The sequence below is a fragment of the Haliotis cracherodii genome, unplaced genomic scaffold (assembly GCF_022045235.1).
Source record: "Haliotis cracherodii isolate W230 unplaced genomic scaffold, xgHalCrac1.p SCAF_2, whole genome shotgun sequence".
Lineage (NCBI taxonomy): Eukaryota > Metazoa > Mollusca > Gastropoda > Lepetellida > Haliotidae > Haliotis > Haliotis cracherodii.
Window position 1 is genome coordinate 72,954,048 of NW_027266275.1, and position 20,683 is coordinate 72,974,730.

Consider the following 20,683-nt stretch of genomic DNA (forward strand, 5'->3'; position numbering starts at 1 on the left):
CATGTGCTGACCTGGCACATAGTGTCTTCTGTATGTTTATATCAAGATGTATAAAGTAAAACTGTATATACCGCAAGCCATCGTCTCCAAGTTGTCACTTCCTACATGAACCATACGTCGGCCCCTTGCATATACGAGTACGCAAATTGTACATTAATCAACGTCGGACTGACACGCGTTGATAATATCATGACTCATATCACCTTGACCAGAAATGGGATAATGCCTTTAAAATCTACAATTAATGGAATCTTAAGATTTCTTCTCAGTTGATGATATTAAATAACATTTCACACTTGTGGGCTGAATCTTAATGTAATAGGACAATATTTCTAATTTTAAGAGATTTTTGACTATTTTATGACTCATATCACCTTGACCAGAAGTGGGATAATGCCTTTAAAATCTACAATTAATGGAATCTTAAGATTTCTTGTTGGTTGATGATAGTAAATAATATTTCACACTTGTGGACAGAATCTTAATGTAATAGGACACTATTTCTAATTATAAGAGATTTTTTACTATATCATGACTCATATCACCTTGACCAGAAATGGGATAATGCCTTTAAAATCTACATTTAATGGAATCTTAAGATTTCTTGTCGGTTGATAATAGTAAATAATATTTCGCACTTATGAGCAGAATCTTAATGTAATGGGTCAATACTGCTATTTATAAGAGACCTTTTACTATATTATCACTCATGTCCTTTTGACCAGAAATGGGATAGCCCTTTCACATGTACAAATAATGGAATACTTGTAGCTGATTTTTATTAATTATCGATTAGATATTTACCCTTGTATTACTGTAATTAAGCCGTGCAGAAGCGTCATAACACATTTAAAATTTATTAACTGTTGAATATTTATAATTATTTTTAGCTTTTGAAAGTGATTAGGACCACAAACTTAGCAAATATTGAGGGAGGTCATGATTGTTACTTTTCTAGGGAATATTATACCAGTAAGTGTGTTACACAAGGAGTGTCAGAATTCAGAAATTCTTGTATTTACCCAGTGAGGGTGAAGGTAATACATGGATTCTTACATGAGTTTTGTAAAACAGAATATGTACTGTGTTTATCCACGTTTATCCATGTAATGCCAATCGTCAAGCACGGTACTATCTTATTCCGTGTATTTTACCTTCCGCTGTCTGGGGTGCGATTGGTTAGCCTATTGGTCAAAGCGTTCGCTCGTCACGTCGAAGGCTCGGGTTCGATTCCCATCATGTGTTCAATGAGTAAACCCTATTTCTGGTGTCCCGTGCCATGATACTCCAGGAATGCTGCTAAAAGCAGTGTAAATACATATTCACCCACTTACTCACTCCTTCTGCAGACGTCTATCCACTAGACCACTCAGGCAGTTGATTTCGTGTAGAAGGGGTCCCCAGCAACACATGCTTAATTTTAATTGTCTTACTAGGTGACTTCATGGATCGGAGGTTCAAGGTCCTCCGACGTGCTGGATGTTTGCTTATAATATCAATCACTATTTTGCTCTCTGCCCATGTGGACCAACATTTTACTGCAAGAACCAGTAACAGCAAAGCTGACCATGCAGGTAATATTCCCATGATCGGATGGGGAGTCCGGCTTAGAATCGTATAATGAGAGGCGACTAACGAGCCTCGGGTAGTCAGGTTCGTTATTTGGTTGATTGCGAGACATCGTACATGTCGGCGTGGGACGTTGTTCATACTTAAACCAATCGTTTATTTACATGTATTTATATCGGGGTACATGACACACAATTAACGAAGTCACTATACAAGCATGCCCACCCGGTCCATCGATTGTGGTGCCCGTGAAGACCCGGGGTAGAATAGGTCTTTTCAGCAATCCATGCTTGCCCTAAAAGGCGACTATGCTTCTCGTAAACGGCAACTAACGGGATCGGGTGGTCTGGCTCACTGACTTGGTTGATGCATGTCATCGTATCCCAAATGCATGGATCGATGCTCATGATGTCTATCACTGGATTGTCCGTGTTGTCTGGTCCAGACTCGATTATTTACAGACCGCCGTCATATAGCTGGAATATTGCTCAGTGCGGCGTTAAACAACCAACCAACCAACCATCGATTGTCGCCTAACATGACAAGCGAAGCGATGGGTATATTTTAAGCAATGCCCAACATAGACATACACAATGCACTGTCCATGGATCATCATGATTTTAGGATAGATATATAAATATATTATTTCGACTTGCTTCAACATATCTTTCCTTTATTTCAAATTGAAGCTGCCTGGTTCCTAAAACACTATGTATATGGAGTAACTCTATACTCCTTTCTGTTAGGTCTGGTTTACCGGTGCATGCATGCGTGCATGAGGAGTCATATCCGTCTTACCGCTTATATCTGTTAGTTCTACATTTATATTTATACATTTATTATAAATTTGCACACCAAACTTCTGAACTTTCATTACCTGCATCATGTATATGTGATAGGGTTAAGTTAAGGAGGTATTTGAGGTTACCACTAACTTGTATATGTGGGTAGAATGCCATTCTGAAACAATCGTCAATATCAAGCTTGGATACTTCTTAGCATGTTTCAAAGCTTACATTGGTCTGCATCTACAGCATTCTGAAGTATGTAAAATATAATACATCCGATACAAACCCTCTATCGTTATCTATCGTTCTGACTGATGTATAGTTTATATCCGATATACATACTCCCCCGCGTCTTTCATTTATAATGATGTATATAACATGTCTGATATACAACACCCCGCGTTTCGTTCTGAGTAATGTATATTTTATGTCCGATGTACCTGTGTACTTCCCCGTAACTTTGTAAAGAAGAATTATAAAACACTTTCATCTTGTGTAATTTTCGCCTCAATCTTCTGGCAAACCATATACAATTAACCCATCGAACTAATTAAAAGAAGTGGAAAGAGCTTGTCTAAATACAGAGGCAAGTGAAATAATTGTTTTGAAATTATATAAATATGATTTCTCACATCTACTCAAGTGTGAATTACAAGGATTCCATTCAGCACAGTTACATTAAATAAATTAATGAGGATACATGTTTTGCATTTCTATTCAGATCGTGGGATTGGAGGAGACCGCACGTTAAATTGGCCCACAAACAACAGAATACGGAAAATTGTTTACAGTTACAAACAAAACAAAATCTAAATGGAATGCATAATGTGTCGGGGCTCTTTTATTTAACGGCCACAATCCGAAATATTTCATAAACCCCTCGAGTTACCGCTTTTACTTTTGTAATATGGCCGATTCCATTACATTCTATACACTATTGTGACCACAATGTGATGTAGAAACACATCCTTGATTTCAATTATTGATCTAATTATAACATAATTTGTTAAAAGAAATATCGCACAGACACTGTGACATTTGTGCATAAATGTGAATTGCCGCACAGAAAGGCGTGTGAATATTTGTCAAGTACAAAATAACAAAATAATAATAATAATAACTAAAGATGTTTCCAATTTATAGTGAAGAATTTAATGTGCGTTATTTATTTGGAATGGGACATGGAAATATACAAAAGATCATATTCAGTACGGTCCCCCCCCAAAATATAAACTAAATCATACTCCGCATATATATCGCCATGTGTTTTAGAGCTAACCGAAATCATTACCGCAGTAAATGGGGTTTTGCGAAATTGTGGACTGTTTATCCCAGTTCTGGTCGTATCCCAGTTCTGGTCGCTACAAACGTCAACAAAGCGACCTGGGAGGAACGATCAGCTGATTTCACCGCATCGCTTCGAACGCCTATCTAGTGGTTAACTATACAATATAATCAGTCGTGGTCATCCTGATGTATAATTATATCAAGGAACATTTATTTCCGGACATGGCAATAGATAAATAATTGTTTAGGCGGAAAGATATGCTGTCCGCACACAAGTGTGACCGTTGCCGACAGAGGTGAAGGTTGTACTAGTTAACTGTCTATAGGCGTCATAGTAACATGTAGTGCTCGTATGGCGCATACCACATGCGCCGTCAGTTTAAGGTTGGACCGTCCGGGTCAGCGCACCTAGCGGGTTAGTGAAGGGAAGACAAATTGAAAAAGATCGCCCATTGTATATCAAAAGGAAGCTACGAATACATTTATCCTGAATAGTTTGAAAATGTCTTGATCAGATATGAGTACAAATAAAATAACAAAAGATAAAAAGGAATAAACTTCAATTGGTAATCAAGCCAAGATAAAATATATGTATTGGTACAAATTATGTTGATGGAACAATCTGGATTTCTCATATTTAACAAAGAAAAACAAACTAAAATTTTCATATCTTTATTTCTCACAATATAATTTTTCAAAACTTAAAATGGATTGGGTGTCTTTGTCAGTCAAAAGCACCTAATTAAATTCCAGGAGAAAATAATTTTCTTGCTTGTAAACAAATGGTACAATGTGCTTTTTAAGTGTCTGATAAATATTGGCCATGTTGTTTTGTGAGTGAATAAGGCTTTTCACTTCCTCGTCCTTTGACAGGATGCACATTGTAACCATTGTGTTACTGTCAGCGGAAAGCTCCTCCAGACATCCGTCACCCGGATACTAGTACTTCATTGTGGTGACTCGCTGGCCTGAAATGAATAATTCAATAATATTGTAATAATATTCCTACTTCAATAACATTTTTTATAAACAATGCTTATTCACCTTCTCTCAAAATATTGCTTATTTAGAAAACAACATTCTTCTGAAATAGAGAAGTTTAAGGAAAATTAATCACAGTGTGTAACATTTGCTACTTAAGAACAATCTTGAAAGCATCAATTCATCTGATATGTCTAAAACTCAAACAGTATATTCTTTGTAAACAGTAAACTCAACAGATGCATCAATTTAATGACAGTGTACTACAGCTCTTTATATCAATGTCACACAGAAATTAACTCTTGTTTTAATGAAACACGTTTTGATATTTGTATTACCTGTATGTATTTAATCATGAAATACTTTGTTTAGTCTGACCATGCTGAAAACATACTTGCGCTAGAGTGAAATAAATAAGATTTTTATTAAAATCAGGTGAAATATCACGTTTTGTCACACCTACAGTCAGTCTGCCTCATTGACACTATGGTTTTCTGAGTAAGGTCATGAAGATCACAAAGAAAATATAAGACTTGAATTTATTTTGTCAAATGCAATGTTTATCTCTTCATGTGGTTTACTAAAGTTGATATCTTGACTTGAAAATATTAACTTTGTCAGATCACAAGATGAGATATTATTAAACATATTTTATTGTCCAAAAAGACAAAGGGATTGGGCACAAGGGCAGCACTTATTACCGCCTTCTCCCTATATACAGTTATACATAATATTGCATAATGAAAATGAACAATTTACAGTTGAAACTTCACATTGTGGAAACATAGTGCACAATATATAAAGTGCTCATATGAAGGATATGTACAATGCGCTTGAAAGTGAAGACAGTGTGCATCTCATACATATCCTAATATTATACATTTTAGTGTTGAATATAGATTTAACAATATTAATGATTAACAAGTTTGGAAACAATACTATGCTAGCTACTGAATCTGTTAGTCGTTTCTATAAATTTGTGTACAGACAAGAATATTTTTGTATTCAGGAAAACATCTAAGTTTGGATCTCCAAAAAGAATACTATGTAGAGTTTTTTGTCCTCCAAGATTATCGATAGCTGTCAGTAATGTCTCCCTAAAATCATCATATAAGGTACATTCGAAGAAGAAATGGAATGAATTTTCACAAGGAGCATGCTATACAAGGAGCATGAGATAAATTCATGCTATCATCGTTATTTGACAAGGAAAACAAATTTCTTCTATGTATTTATATTTTTTTATTTTTCTCGTTTTGATTGAATTATAAAAAAATATCAAAATAATCACACCACTTGACTTGATTGAAATAAACTAAAGTTCTAAAGATTGTTAACAATAGTAAAATATTACATCATAACAATATAATTATTGCAAAATGACACAGTAAACTATATTCTTACATATAAATTGATATGATAAATAATCAATAATACATGGCAATTGCTTGCACAAAAGAAATCCTTTTGTTTTAAAAGTTTCAAAACATGTTTGTGGACATAAAACCAGATGGGTTTCACAATTAAACAAAGGGAATTAATGAGTTATGATTGCAATACGCATGGGAATTAAAAATAATTCTGTTTATACTCTAAGTTTTTAGTAATGTCAATATCAATTTATGCATTTGAAATATTTGAATACAAACTGTTAAAGAGTTATCTGTTTCTGTAAATTATATAAAGATCACATGTTGACTGAACATTTACTGGACATTAATTAGTTGGGTTTTTGTTCATTTCATGACATGATTAAATTGGTACAGTAAAGTAAATATCATTTTGGTAGAAATATTAATTGTTACCAAAATTGCAGATCAAACTGTACTTTACTTCAAATATTTACACATCCTTTATGTAATAATTCAGTTGAAATATTACACCTCTTCTATCTAATCTGACAACATTGACAATCAAAATAACAACTGTTCACAATCACAACAGCACAAGTAGATCTAGAGGTCTAATATTTTATTGGAATGCATTTGAGTCCATTACAATTTACATCAAATACGCAACTGATGCAAAATTCTGATTTGTTACGATTGTAAATTCTCAGTAGGTTTCAATTTGATACATTATATCAACATAGGCCTATATCAATTAAGTTAGTTTCTGACATATATCTAGATATGGTCAAAAGGTGAACATTTCGACTTCAAATACAACCCGCAAATTTATTTAAACACACAATAAATAGTTTAATGGTGTGTAAACAATGAATTATTCTTTACAAGATTTCAGTAGCATTTGTATTAAGTCTGTTCAGCTACCATAAACTGCACTGGGAGTTAGGTGGTCATGGATATTTTAAATTGAAATCTTAACAGAACGGCCAGACTCAAATTTATATCGGTAAGGAGACCAGATAACAGTAGAATAGTTTGTCAATAAGAATAATGTTCAATACTTACGATAAATGTACCGGGATGGTTAAATTGTCACAGTTTGTCACGATTGCGTGCCTTGTTGACATCTCCATGTGTTTCATGTGCTATCCAGCCTTCACCTTCTGCTCTCCAAGCCTCGCTTTCAAACCGGAAGTAGCGAAGTGTGAAAAAGGTCAATATCCCCTACTCTACGCTATGTCCCAGGTTAGATTCCCCACAGGGATACAACATTGAAGGATACACCTTCCTAGCCACATCATGTATTAGCTGGTGAGTGAGGTTTTTTAACATGATTCCAGTTTTATCAAGTGATGTAAGCTTGAAGTAGGAGGAAAGTGACACTGGTCTTGGATGCCTGAAACCCACCGTCAGGGCGAATTGAGTCGCCTCCCGCACCCGCGTGTAATGTGAGTGATCACATAATCATTTTAAAGTTGGAGGACGCGATACTGGACGCCAAGGGGACGCAACACTGGCGCCTTATACACGAACGGGCCACTAAAACGCCACATTCTTATATTGTGGGGTGATGTAACGCGAGGTGGTGAGGTGAAGAGAGTTGAGTCGAGGTGAAGTGAGGTGAGTCGAGCTGACGTGAGGTGAGGTTTAGTTGAGGTGAGTCGAGGTGAGGTGAGGTGAGGTGAGGTGAGGTAAGTTGGTGAGGTGAATTAACGTCGCTTCCAAGATTATTTCCAATATATAGAGACGTGCATGCACGAGTAAGTAGCAATAGCAGCTTCAGCGAGGTTATTCCAAAAACAATTAAAAAGAATTCTCCAAATTTCCCAAAGAGGACAAACTCGAAATAAATCACCCATCCAAAATGGAGGAACTGCTCCATGTACTAAGTATATGTTAGACCACGAGGACAGTGTCTAATCATTGAAATGGTTAGTTAAACTAAGTTATTAAGAGCATATATAGCCCTGATCAAGATAATAGTAATTTCTTTTCTATCTGTTCGTTTCGTTGAACAAAACGCTACAAAATTACAAGTACTGTACAAAAACTAGAATGCTAAGAGTAAGTTTCGTCAGCCTTCAGTGATGGCTTCTCGGGTGCGAATCCCGCTGGCGACAAACGTTTTTCACGAAATTGTTCTATCATCAAGACAAAAGATAAGGAAAAAAAGAAGTTCCGTCATTGCCAAATGGTTTTTAACAAACAGTTCAGTTAGACCACGGTCAAAGACAAAGCAGCCATGGTTTAAATATATCTAAATCATCGAAAAAAAAGAACAACCCCGGGGCTTGACCTCACTTCATACCAAATAATTAAGCAGCTCCCGCCAAAACTTTGGGAAACCCTATTAAATCTCCACAATAACATTTACCAAAACGGCCAGGTTCCTACATCCTGGAACCATATACCAAAGCCAAAAAACCGGCTGACGAGGCCAACTCATTCAGACCAATCTCTTTAAAACTAAGAAGGCAATGGTCAAACACCGGCTTCAGCACTACTTAGATCAAAACAATATGATAGACCAGGACCAGAGTGGCTTCACCCCAGGACGCTGACGCTCAACCTTAGATAACCTCTCTAGCTTGGAGCAAGATATCAAAACGGGCCAACTGGACCGCCAATACACAGTAGTCATATTCCTAGACTTCTCCAAAGCTTTTGACCTGGTTTGGCACTATGGGCTAATACAAAAATTAAAAAATAGGACTAAATGGCCAAATAATAACCGTGGGTATCGACCAAAGACAGCCGGACCAGTGTCCACTTGGGAATGGAACACCCCAAGGCAGCATCCTAGGCCCCACACTCTCAACATTATGATAAACGACCTTTTTATCGATATGTCGCGTATAATGTTGGAACACTTTCAAGACCACACTGACAGTAATTTTGTTATATTTATTACACTTATTTTGTTTCTTGAAATCTATGAAGATTTGGGCGGACAAACCGTTACGGTACTAACTACTAAGTTTGTCAGGCACCTTAGTGTCTACAGTTCCTGTGCGAACCAATCAGGGATGACCATCACTTCTTTTTTCCTGCCGTGCCTCCTCCATGTTCAAGAGTGTTGGGTTTAATTGTTTGCCATGGTTATCCAGGTCCGATTTTGTGTCAGTTCCGGTGTACCCCTACTCGTGCCCCTGATGTTTCGGGTTGTTGGGGTTGCACTGGTAACTTCGGTTGTCGGCAGCCTTTTGATCTGCGCTGTCAGACATTTTGATGCAAATTGAAACAAACAGGAAGTAGAAACTATTGAACAAGTGTAAACCCTTCACTGACAAAAACGTTCAAATAAGAATGTTTAACTGTGAAACTGGTCTCAAATATAAACCTTTCAAACCGTTTAACAATACTCTCGTGTGTACTTTTTCTGTTAAATGATACTAAAATATAGACTTTTAACTGTTAAACAGAATTTCAATACATACTTTTAACTGTTAAACAATACTTAAATATAAACTTTTATTTTTATACAGTACTTAAATGTAGGTATTTTACGGTTACAAAATAGAAGTTTTATTGATAACCGACACACTATATAATTTACTTTACCTTTATCAAAGATTAATTTATTTATCTATGTCAAAGAATGATCCCAATTATCTGAAATGTCCAAATAATAGTATATAATACCTTTAGTAACAAAATAACTTCCTAACTATTCATGTTACAGATATTACAAGTCACCCACTTCGAACCCCAGAAGGAAATCTTCAGCCAGTTTCCTTCAGTGTTTGCAAGTGGCAACATTAAACCCACCGTCAAACAAATCCAGTGCCCAAATAAAAAATATAAAAAACAATCGGCAAAATATACTAGTGACCAAATAAACCATCATCTAAATCCACCGTCAAACAAAACCAGTGGCCAAATAAACCACATAGCCGAATAAAAGTCACCGTCAAACAAAACCAGTGGCAAAATAACCCATATAGCTGAATAAAACTGATCGATAAAAAACCCAATGGTAAAAAAACACATATAGCCGAATAAAACTCATCGCCGAATAAATCCAGTGGTCAAATAAACCATCTGGCCGAATAAAAATCATCGTCAAACAAAATCAGTGGCAAAATAAGCCATATAGATAAATAAAACTGATCGATAAAAAAACCAGTGGCAAAAAAAATAAAGCCGATTAAAACTCATCGCCAAACAAAACCAGTGGCAAAGTAAACAATATAGCCCGATAAAACTCATCGTCAAACAAAGCCAGTTGTCAAATAAACCATATCAAACAAAGCCAGTGGTCAAAACAAAATCCATCGCCAAACAAAACCAGTGGCAAAATAAACAAAATACTAGTAGCCGGATAAAACTCATCGTCAAACAAAGCCAGTTGTCAAATAAACCATATATCCCAATAAAACTCACCCCAAACACAGCCATTGACCAAATAAACCATAGAGCCGGAAAATAAATCGTCAAAATATACCAGTGGCCAAATAAACCATATCAAACAAAGCCAGTGGTCAAAACAAAATCCATCACCAAACAAAACCAGTGGCAAAATAAACAATATAGCCCGATAAAACTCATCGTCAAACAAAGCCAGTTGTCAAATAAACAATATAGCCCGATAAAACTCATCGTCAAACACAGCAAGTGGCCAAATAAACCATAGAGCCGGGAAAATAAATCGTCAAGATAAACCAGTGGCCAAATAAACCATATCAAACAAAGCCAGTGGTCAAAACAAAATCCATCACCAAACAAAGCCAGTGGCCAAAGAAACTATATAACCAAATAAAACTCATCGTCAAACAGGACCAATGACCAAATAAACTATATGGTCGAATAAAATTCATTGTCAAACAAAGCCAGTAACCAATTTGAAACCAATCTCAGTAAAATCAGACCTCAGTTCTCGCTGCCGCTAAACGAAGATGTGAGGATAGCCCATTAGGGGTCACGTCAGAACGACCTTTCATCCGACCAATCAGAGCATCGCTTACCAGATTATGAAAGTGACAGTCGTAATGTGATTTTTAATCATGCAACCTCGAAAAATTTAACTCCGAACGATATTTACATACAATCTAGTCCATCAATTAGCCCTTCCAGAATGTTCTTTCGTTCAGGTTTCAAATTTGTAATCGAGAATTTGTCAAAATATGTTTCGAAGCGTAGTCGCCAGTTTGAAATTAGTGCCGTAAAGCACGAGAAAGCTGCCTTCTGATTGGTCATTCCGTTGGTCGGTCAAAGTTCGCACAAGGTCGGTCAGACGTGATCCGTAATGGGATGTCCTCAGATCTTTGTTTAGCCGTAGCGAGAACTAAGATCTGATTTTAATGAGATTGAATTGAAACAAAACCCATAGCTGTACACAACCAGCAGCCATTTTTGTTTATGATCTATCATAACCAAGCTTTAAAAATAAAAAAAGATTAATTTCTTAGCTACAAATACACGTTGACGTTTTTATTTGACATTGTGAAATGGAACCTGTTTGGCAGATAGTCGAGACTTGTGTAAATTAAAAAAATCGTCGCACAGTACTTTTATCGGTGTACGATTAAAAGCGGAGAAATTTACAGTTTTTGAACGCAGAATAAATTCTCGGACAAAACTTAGAAGAGTATTTTTTTAAAACCGGTTTAATATTTGCAGTTTACTTTTCACAATCAAATAGGAAATTTAATATTCTCCACCCCTGCGTAATTTTATAGCCAGAGGTAGATCCAGTGTCGCGTGAGCGCAATTCTCGCACAACCTTCACTTTTCCGATCTTAGGAAAATGTGCGTCAGGAAAAAAAATCGGCATCCAGAGGGTTAACGTGCGCTTTCCGACATTTGCATATTTCGCGTACCTGCGTGCTTACTTACTTATATTGGAGATTTAACGTGCGCTTTCCGACTGCAAGCGTATGCCGCACCTGCGTGCGTCGCGCGGACACATTATATAATCATCGACCAATCACGTGACCTAATCTGTCTCCGATCACGTGTTATTTCAGTTATCAGATATGGCCAGCCAGGTCCCAGATATCATAGGCCAATCCGTTTCTAAATCCGTGCACGTCACGAATCGAAACTTTAATCAGCATATTGATGTGTTTCATGTTCAAATACGATAGTTCGGTTCATGGAAAAAAACACATTGCTGGAAAACCCGACATATTCCTGTAAAGCCACTTCCTTCCTTGTGCAGCTGTTGATCGATCATGCATTGTCACCTAGTTATTGCGTTTGTACTTTACAACACTACTGGCACAATCACACCAAGCAGAGACGGACGACTGAATGGTTACTGAACACGGTGCAATACACTGGATTTGAGATAGGGATACACATTACCTTTTTTTTAAGATCCGGGTGTGTTAATGTGTCAGGTCTGTACACGACTGCCATAACAGCTACCTTAGCATATCCATCATCCACAATGCAACATTCAGTTAGTTCGAGTTGAGAATCTATTCGAGATATGCGTATTAAAAAAATCATTATCAGTGGGGTCATCTAGTTGGTTGGTTGGTTATTGTTTAACGCCGCACTAAGCAATATTCCAGCTATATGACGGCGGTTTGTAAAAAATCGAGTCTGGACCAGACAATCCAGTGATTGGCATCATGGGCATCAATCTACTTAGTGGAGATACGATGACATGCTTTATCGAGGTCAGCGATCCTGAGCACCCGATCCCGTTAGTCGCCTCATAGGGACATCGGGTATTTGTTTTATCACAAGAACACTAAAAATTAATTAAAGTATGACAGCTTTCCATTTCAAAAGCCTGTGCGACCCGGGTGAATCCGTTCTGCCCGAGGTATAACCCAAGTTAACTTTTGTTGACCAATGTTAACACATGGTACCTGATTTGCTTCATACTTCGACTGCCCTATGTTGCCCGAACCTATTGGACCCCTGAAGCTACTCACTTTCATTTGTTGATTCAATCATACATGAAAACGGTTTTAGGAATATAATTGGCAAGGTATTGATAGTATAAATGTCATCCAATATGCGTATCGATTGTTTATAGAAGTACTTTAAAATCAACAATGCAACTTTGACGATGATCTTGCATCTCTATTTGATGGTCTACTCGCTATTGTCGTTTTACATGCATTGAATAGATGAGGTACAAGCAATGAACAACTTGGTAAACTCTGCAAGTTGTGTCTCCTCCTCAGAGTCATGTGTTTGTTATATCTAAGGTTGCATTTGATGCGTTATATTTCGAGTACTGCCCTAAGAACTGAACTGAACTTTATTTACACTCAGGCCGCTATCAGCGGAATCAGAGGTACCAAATTATTTCAACAGCATAATACATATACATATACATATAGAATTGATACAAAAACATCTTGGCCGAGCATGCATGCATATTTATACAGATTTACTAGGGTAGCAATATATGTGCAATTCAAAAAGAGGGAGAGTTACTTGATAGGTTTAAACAAAGACATCATGATTTTACAGAATTTGGACAGTTTTCTCAATGTTCCTCGTCGTGAATTATTGAAAAGTAAATTCATTTTATGCATATTGAGCTTAATGTAGTAGAGTCCGTATAAAAAATGTTTTATTTCGTTTTCTAAAGATGGACAAATAAATAATGGAATTCATCACCTATGTCAAATAATTTGCAAAGCTGGCATTTCCTTTCGGTTAAAGGTATTTTTCTCCATCTCCCAGTTTCAATAGGTAGATTATGATTACAAGTTAAACTTAACTAAGACTTGCCAAGCGTTTTCCTGCAGTGCGTTTAAATAATATTCAAAATTGAGGCAATCATTTTTGATGATACTATTTGTGCCTTTTAAAGACTTATCCCTTGCACTGGTCCAACACTGTAGGTTTATGTCATTTAATTTGTCATGGACTAGATGTTTTATGTATGTATGTATGTGGCATTTTTTAAACTTTGTGAAAACCAAATGTAGCTAGGTCCAAGTTCATCAAACGTTCGTTTGATATATATACTCCATTTATGTTTATATTTTCCAAATAGGTCGTCCTTAAATAACAACTTGTATTCAAGAAAAGATAATTTAGATGATTTCCCGGAATGTAATGTTGCCCCAAAACTTATCATTTTCATTTTGACGATGTTTGATAGATGGAGTCTTCCAAGTTCCCCCATGTACCATGAAATTTGGAGTACAGTTTCTTAATGATAAAAGATATTTTAGGAAACGCAAATGTAAACTTTCTAGAGCTGAGATGTTTTCAAATCCCCATACTTCGCATCCATAGAGAGGAACTGGTACGACCATACTGTCAAAAAGCCGCAGTTGACATTTAAGTGACATATTTAACTTCCGTCCTTGGCTTAAAACATAGAACATAGCTTTCGTTGCTTGTTGTTAGCTTTTTTTTTTTTGTTAAAGTGAATTTTGAATTTTTTAGAAAGATAACACCAAGGTAGTTATAGGAATCAATTTTATCCAAAACATCATGACAGGCATCATTTGTAAACACTGGTTCACCAAGGTTGAATCTTGTTGCCAGAAATGTGGTAACATTAGTTACTCAAACGTACGTACGTACACCATGTAAACCACCCGGTGTCCACGAGGTGGATGTTTTGTTTTGCCGGTATTCGCCACCAACTTTTGTATTATAGTAAAACAGTTCTAGTTATCAGGAATGACTAGATGATGATATTAAGGGGTACCCACAAGTACACTTTGCTGAACACTCAAGTAGGTGTTCATACATCATGACATCCCCAGTCCGACCTTGGGACGCAACTCTGCGCAGTGCCCTTGAAGATCCGTTCGCTCGTAACGCCGAAGACCCGGGTTCTATTCCCGACTTGGGTTACAATGTGTGAAGCCTATTTCTGGTGTCCCCCGCCGTGATGTTGCTGGAATATTGCTAAAAGTGACGTTAAACCATACACTTACTCACTCACTTTGAAGATCCGACACTCAAGTCCCCTTCGTAATACCAGACGCCAAGTGAGAATCTAAGCACCATATTTTGACCAATACATACTGGATCCTATTTGTAATATACTTTTTGTGTAGTTGTCTACCGGAAGATTACTCTATTTCATTTCAAATGTAAAACCTTGAAACGTAAATTCTCCCTACCTAACACACAGGGACGGTTCACCACCCCTTGTATTTGCGACTTAAAAAGTAGGCTCGTGTTTGCAAAATCTTAAAAATATAAACAAAAGAAAAGAAAAAAACATTAAGGGTCACAATAATTCTTTCTCATATATTTCGATATCATTCAATACAAAATCAACTTCAACAAAAAATATTCTTGAAAACTAGAAGACCGCTGAGAGAAGCGAAAGAATACACGTCGTCAAGTAACAAAAAATGGCGCTTTGCGAAACGCACAGTTTCGATTGACGAGTTCAATGAGAGAAGAATAAACGGCAAGAAGTCATATTAACTCCATAAATGACCATGCGTCATTATCTTGCCTTGTCAATGTGGAACTAACGTAAAAAGGACGTCAACAGTTTGTGTACGGGCTTGACACTTACGATAAAGGGAGTGAATTAAAGGGGAGGTAACTCTTGTATGACAAAAATTCCGTCCAAGTGTTATGTTCACTGTAGAGAAATATCAAGTGTTATTCTGAGAGGACCTCATGTAGGTCATACTTATTTCCAACAAGTATTTACATGAATGAAAACGAAACTTGTTATAGCATTTATTGTCATGTCAATAAGTTGATTAGGACAATAACAATCAACATTGAACTTTAAACTCGCCAAAACACGCCACGTAAGAGATAAATATTGATATTTGGTGGTTATATTGGATTTATACAAATGATTGAGTATTCTACATACATCATTGGGTATGTTTACCCCAATGTAGAAGTTCAAATCACTCAAATATGTCATCAGAGACCTACAGTGTATTGATAACCTATATCTAGTTATCAATCTCTTGGTGGCCATCTTGGAATTTTGGGCCACCAGGGGGCTCTGGTGACTGAGTTTCTATCTAAATGTGTTTACTATATATGCGTGAGTTAGCGTGCCAATTTATATCCATATTGGTCCCAGCAAACTGTTTTAAACTAAAAACATTTGAAAGTGTAAACACACATTTAGAAAACTTGTCGGCCATCTTGAAATTGGAGGCCATCTTGAATTTTTGCAGATTTATCAATAGTCGAAAAAGTTCAATAGTTGTGAATATCTTTTTAGAAACATAATATGGCTATTTCGCAATACAACACATGCTTTTTCATCAAAACATTGACCTTCATCTGAAATATGGAAGATATATTGATAATTAGTGGTCATATTGGATTATGCAAATTAGACATATTTCCCAAACTGGGATTGCTTGGGATTTTTAGTATGGTGTTTTGGGGACCTTGTAGAAATGCATAGTGCTGAAATAAATTCTGTTGCAATCTGTTCCAAGTTGCGTGGGGGCGGTCGGGTAGTTTACACACCACACAAGTATCTAAATATAGTAACTTCCTGGCGACTGCTTAGATTAAATGGCACTCAGTCCCTGACGACTAATCATTGCCCAAATACAATGCAATGAGCGTCTACCGAATCTCAACAGAAACAATGTAATACCATTACAATCACTGTTAAACAATAGAATGCACTGCCATATAACAGCATATATAGACCTTCTCAACAGGATCATCTTCCGGAGCCAGGTCTCGCTACGTAGACCAGTCAAGGAACTCATACATTAACACAACACTGTAGGTAGTTATAACGTATTTATTTTACGTATACAATTTTATCTGCTAAGCATTTGACTGGACAATCATGGCACAGAAGTATCCTTCCTGACACAATGTCACGTGATGTGTCTATATTGTCTGTGCAAGCCAATCATCAGGTGACACGTCATCACTTCTTGCCTCCAGGCTTGCCCCCTCCAAACTCGGGGTTGTTGGGGTTCATCTGATTGGAGTGGTTGCCAAGGTCAGCTTTTGTGCCAGTCCCACCGTACTGACTGGAACCCCCTCCAAACACGGGGTTGTTGGGGTTCATCTGATTGGAGTGGTTGCCAAGGTCAGCTTTTGTGCCAGTCCCGGAGTAACCTTTTTGACCACCTTTGTCAGACATTTTTTTTCTGTAAAAATATATTTTATCGTTACTAATTTACACAGGGACTCATTGCAGATGCTAATAAGGCTTGCTAACATAAATGTCTTGTTTCTCATGACCACCTGTCCTTTACACTGTCCAAAGCACTTTAAAGAAATTGCGCTTTCAAATTAAATTTCGTTTTCGCACGGCAATTTAATCTGTTCCTTACATGTTATTTATACTGTGTCCGATTCGCAGGGTGATATGGCCAGAAAAGGTTATTAGAATCATGCTTTGCAACCAACCGAAGAAATAAAATATAATAATAAAGCCCTCCCTTTCTAGCTAGTCACTTTAGAACATTTAAGAGAGACAAAACATTTGTTTATACTGGGCTAATAGAGAAATTACTGCCTCAAATTACTACTGACGAATAATTGTTTGTTTGTTGTTTAACGCCGCTCTCAGCAATATTCCAGCTATATGACGGCGGTCTGTCAATAATCGAGTCTGAACCAGACAATCCAGAAATGGACATAAGTAATGGCATAAGCTGATATCTGGGGTGAGTGAGTGAGTGAGTGAGTGAGTGAGTGAGTGAGTTACTTCCGTAAAAGGACCACCGGCCCATCATAAAAGCTACACTGGATTGATCAGTTCACATGTACAGAGAGCGCTGACTATTACATCAGGGAATCGATTCACAAAGCGCCCTCAAGCCACGAACAAGTGGTCAACACTCATCGGAGTGCTGAGAAGGATGCACAAAAGGTTACTGAGGCCGATCATAACCCACAAACGTGTATCGGGTCCCAACACGTGCTACACACACTGGCAACAACGAGTCTCACATTGTAACAATGGCATAGTACTACATAACAGGCACATCTTTAAGAAGAGTGTTCCTTTTCTTGAGAGCGAGAAATACATACTTTGCAAATCTTCTCATAACATAGAGGTTGCACCTATATAATTGTTTTAGTTTATCCAGAGTTTGACAATAATATTTAGGAAGTATCTGATCCCTCAAATTCGAGTAGAATGGACACTCTAGACAAATGTGGAATTCAGTTTCTATATATGGCACAATACAAAAGGGACAAAGACGTTTTAGTCTTGGTATTGTATAATGCCTGCCTGCCTCTACTAATAGATTATGATTAAGAGAGCTAAATCTAACAAGTGTTGTTTGATAGATGGCTATACCAATACAATTGGTCAGATGTTCATAATTACAATTTCCCTTGACAGAGCAAAGATATTCCGGCTTAAAATAGCATTCTAGATTATTATTCCATGTTTGTTGGCAGATATCTTTACATCTTTGCTTAAAACACTGTATAAATGCACTTATATTTCCAACACATTGCTGTAACCAAACCAAACTATGTATATAGCAATGATTTAACATTAGTCGCCCAACAAGCTTTCTCATTTTCTGCCCTTCCATACTGAAAATCATAAGAACCTTTCATGATAACATTAACCTGTTGTGACAATAACCTGAATCAGAATTTTATAATTTTTATATATAATTCAAAACCTTGATTGATGTTCTATTCACAATACCTCTTGCAATTATGTTAGGGGTGTTTCTATTCAAGTTCAGAACAAGTTTACAGAAACGATCGTGTACATTTTCAATATCGGGTGAAGGATGAAATCACCGAACCTCTGCTCAATAATTTGAAATTGGCAGTACTTTTGTAAATCAAAAATATGAAAACAGACACTAGCTGGGACTGTTGAGAATTTTCCCAGTGTTGATTGTAGTATTCTAACTACTGCCCATGCCTGTTGTGCCAAAGTCTTTTGAGCAAGGTACCAAGAAACAGAGGACGATAACTGCCCACCTAGATATTTATAACTAGGGACTATGTCAAATTGTCAATGACAGAATCTCCAATCCTAATCTTTTCACAATATCTAAGTTTGCCTCCATTCCGGAATACAATCACTTTGATTATTTGAATGTTAATAGTCAATTTCCATTTATCCCAATATAAAGAAAATTGGTCAAAACGTTTTTGTAGGCCATTAGCTGTTACATCTAACAAGATTATGTCATCTGAAAACAACAGAATAAATAATTCCAAGGGACTTAAAGTTACACCATGAGCTCCCTCACAATAGAAAAATTCCACAATATCATTGATGAAGCATGAAAACAAAAATGGCGACAGTGGACATCCCTGTTTAACACCAGAGTAGCACTGACAGAACGGTGTATATCCACCATCTAGAGAAATTCAGGACTTTACAGATCTATATATATTACGAATTAATCTAATTAATCCATTAATACCTCCTTTCCACAAATTATAGAGTAAGCCATTCCTATACACAGAGTCGAACGCTCCTTTCAAATCTATGAAGGCCCATACGTCCTGCCACAATTTGGAGACAGATATTTATCTAATAAATTATTAACAATAAACATATTGTCGGAAGTTTGGAATCCCTATCTAAAACCCGCTTGCTCGTTAGTAATAAAATGTTTAAGAGCAGACCACTTTGTTAGTCTGTTTCAAACATTTTCTGCAAAATATTTGCCTGCTACTTCTAAAAGTGTAATAGGTATATAGTTAGAGGGATCATTTGGATTACCTTTCTTAAAGATAGGAAGTATAACGCCATAACACCATTGATCTGGATAAGAGCCACTTATGAATACTGCATTAAATAATTGTAATAACATGTCCAGACATTTAGGAGGAGCATTCCTAAAAAAATCCACAGGTACCCCACTATAACCAGGAGCTTTACCACACTTCATGTCTCCACGAGCTTGTACCAGTTCCTCTAGAGTAATAACAGTGTCTAGCTCAATTTCGGGAACAACTGTATTATCTATCAACTCATCACCAATGGAGTTGACAAAGTCATCTACAAACTGATTAAACTAAAAATAATCTGCACTTTCTCGGCTACCCTGAAACACTGACTCGAAATGTTAAACCACTGATTAACCGATTAAAAGGGGCACAAGTCCTTTCTGAGACTAAAGACCAAAATATCTTAATATTAATTATTTCTAAAGAAGACAAAGTTTTCCCATCAAAACTGATCTATAATGCTGTGATTTAAACTGTTATCGATAATATAAAATGACACAAGGTGAAATGCTATTAATTATTCAACATCAATCATCCAACTTTTTTCAGTTTGTAAACAGCAATACACAGACTACAGAATAGAACTACCCCAAAGATTAGCGTACCCACGTAATAGAAATCATGTTCAGGTAACCGTTACAATTATGAGGTGAAATGGGGTTCAACGCCGCCTTCACGAATATTGCACTTGTACTGTTCTATGCTAGGTTGTTGATGAAATAACCCAAAATCTACATTGCGGTATTCAGGTCCTATGTTACCTGTTTGCAGAGTTGGTCCTGTGTGTCGCGGGTATAGATACAGTTGTGTGTTGTGCAAGAGATCCTCAAAGAGATCCACAAAGTATGTATCTGAAAACGCCCCACACGAACACCTTATATATAAGCCAACTCGGTTCTAAGAATTAGCACACTAACCTTCACCCGTTTTTAAGCCGTGTCCATATATGGGCATGTCTGTCCCTGAATTCCGTGTAACCCTAATATAGTAGTAATCGTAATGATGAATTCTACCATGACATTGATGAATGCTTGATTCTGATTGGTTAAAAAGAGGTTTCCTTTTACTTGGGGTAATTGCTAACTAACTAATAACACTTACACA

At 36.8% G+C, this 20,683-nt stretch overlaps 1 protein-coding gene and 1 long non-coding RNA gene across 2 annotated transcripts in view; both read right to left on the reverse strand.

Annotated features, from left to right (window-relative positions):
- The window catches only part of LOC139469610 (uncharacterized), a 447,403-nt gene that overhangs the window by 359,079 nt on the left and 67,641 nt on the right, over positions 1-20,683 (reverse strand). The window lies entirely within an intron of this gene.
- Positions 16,636-20,595, reverse strand: LOC139468501 (uncharacterized). Its single transcript, XR_011653692.1, has 2 exons — positions 20,341-20,595; positions 16,636-17,007 (listed from the first exon to the last, which is right to left on the reverse strand). It is a non-coding gene; the product is annotated as an uncharacterized lncRNA (long non-coding RNA).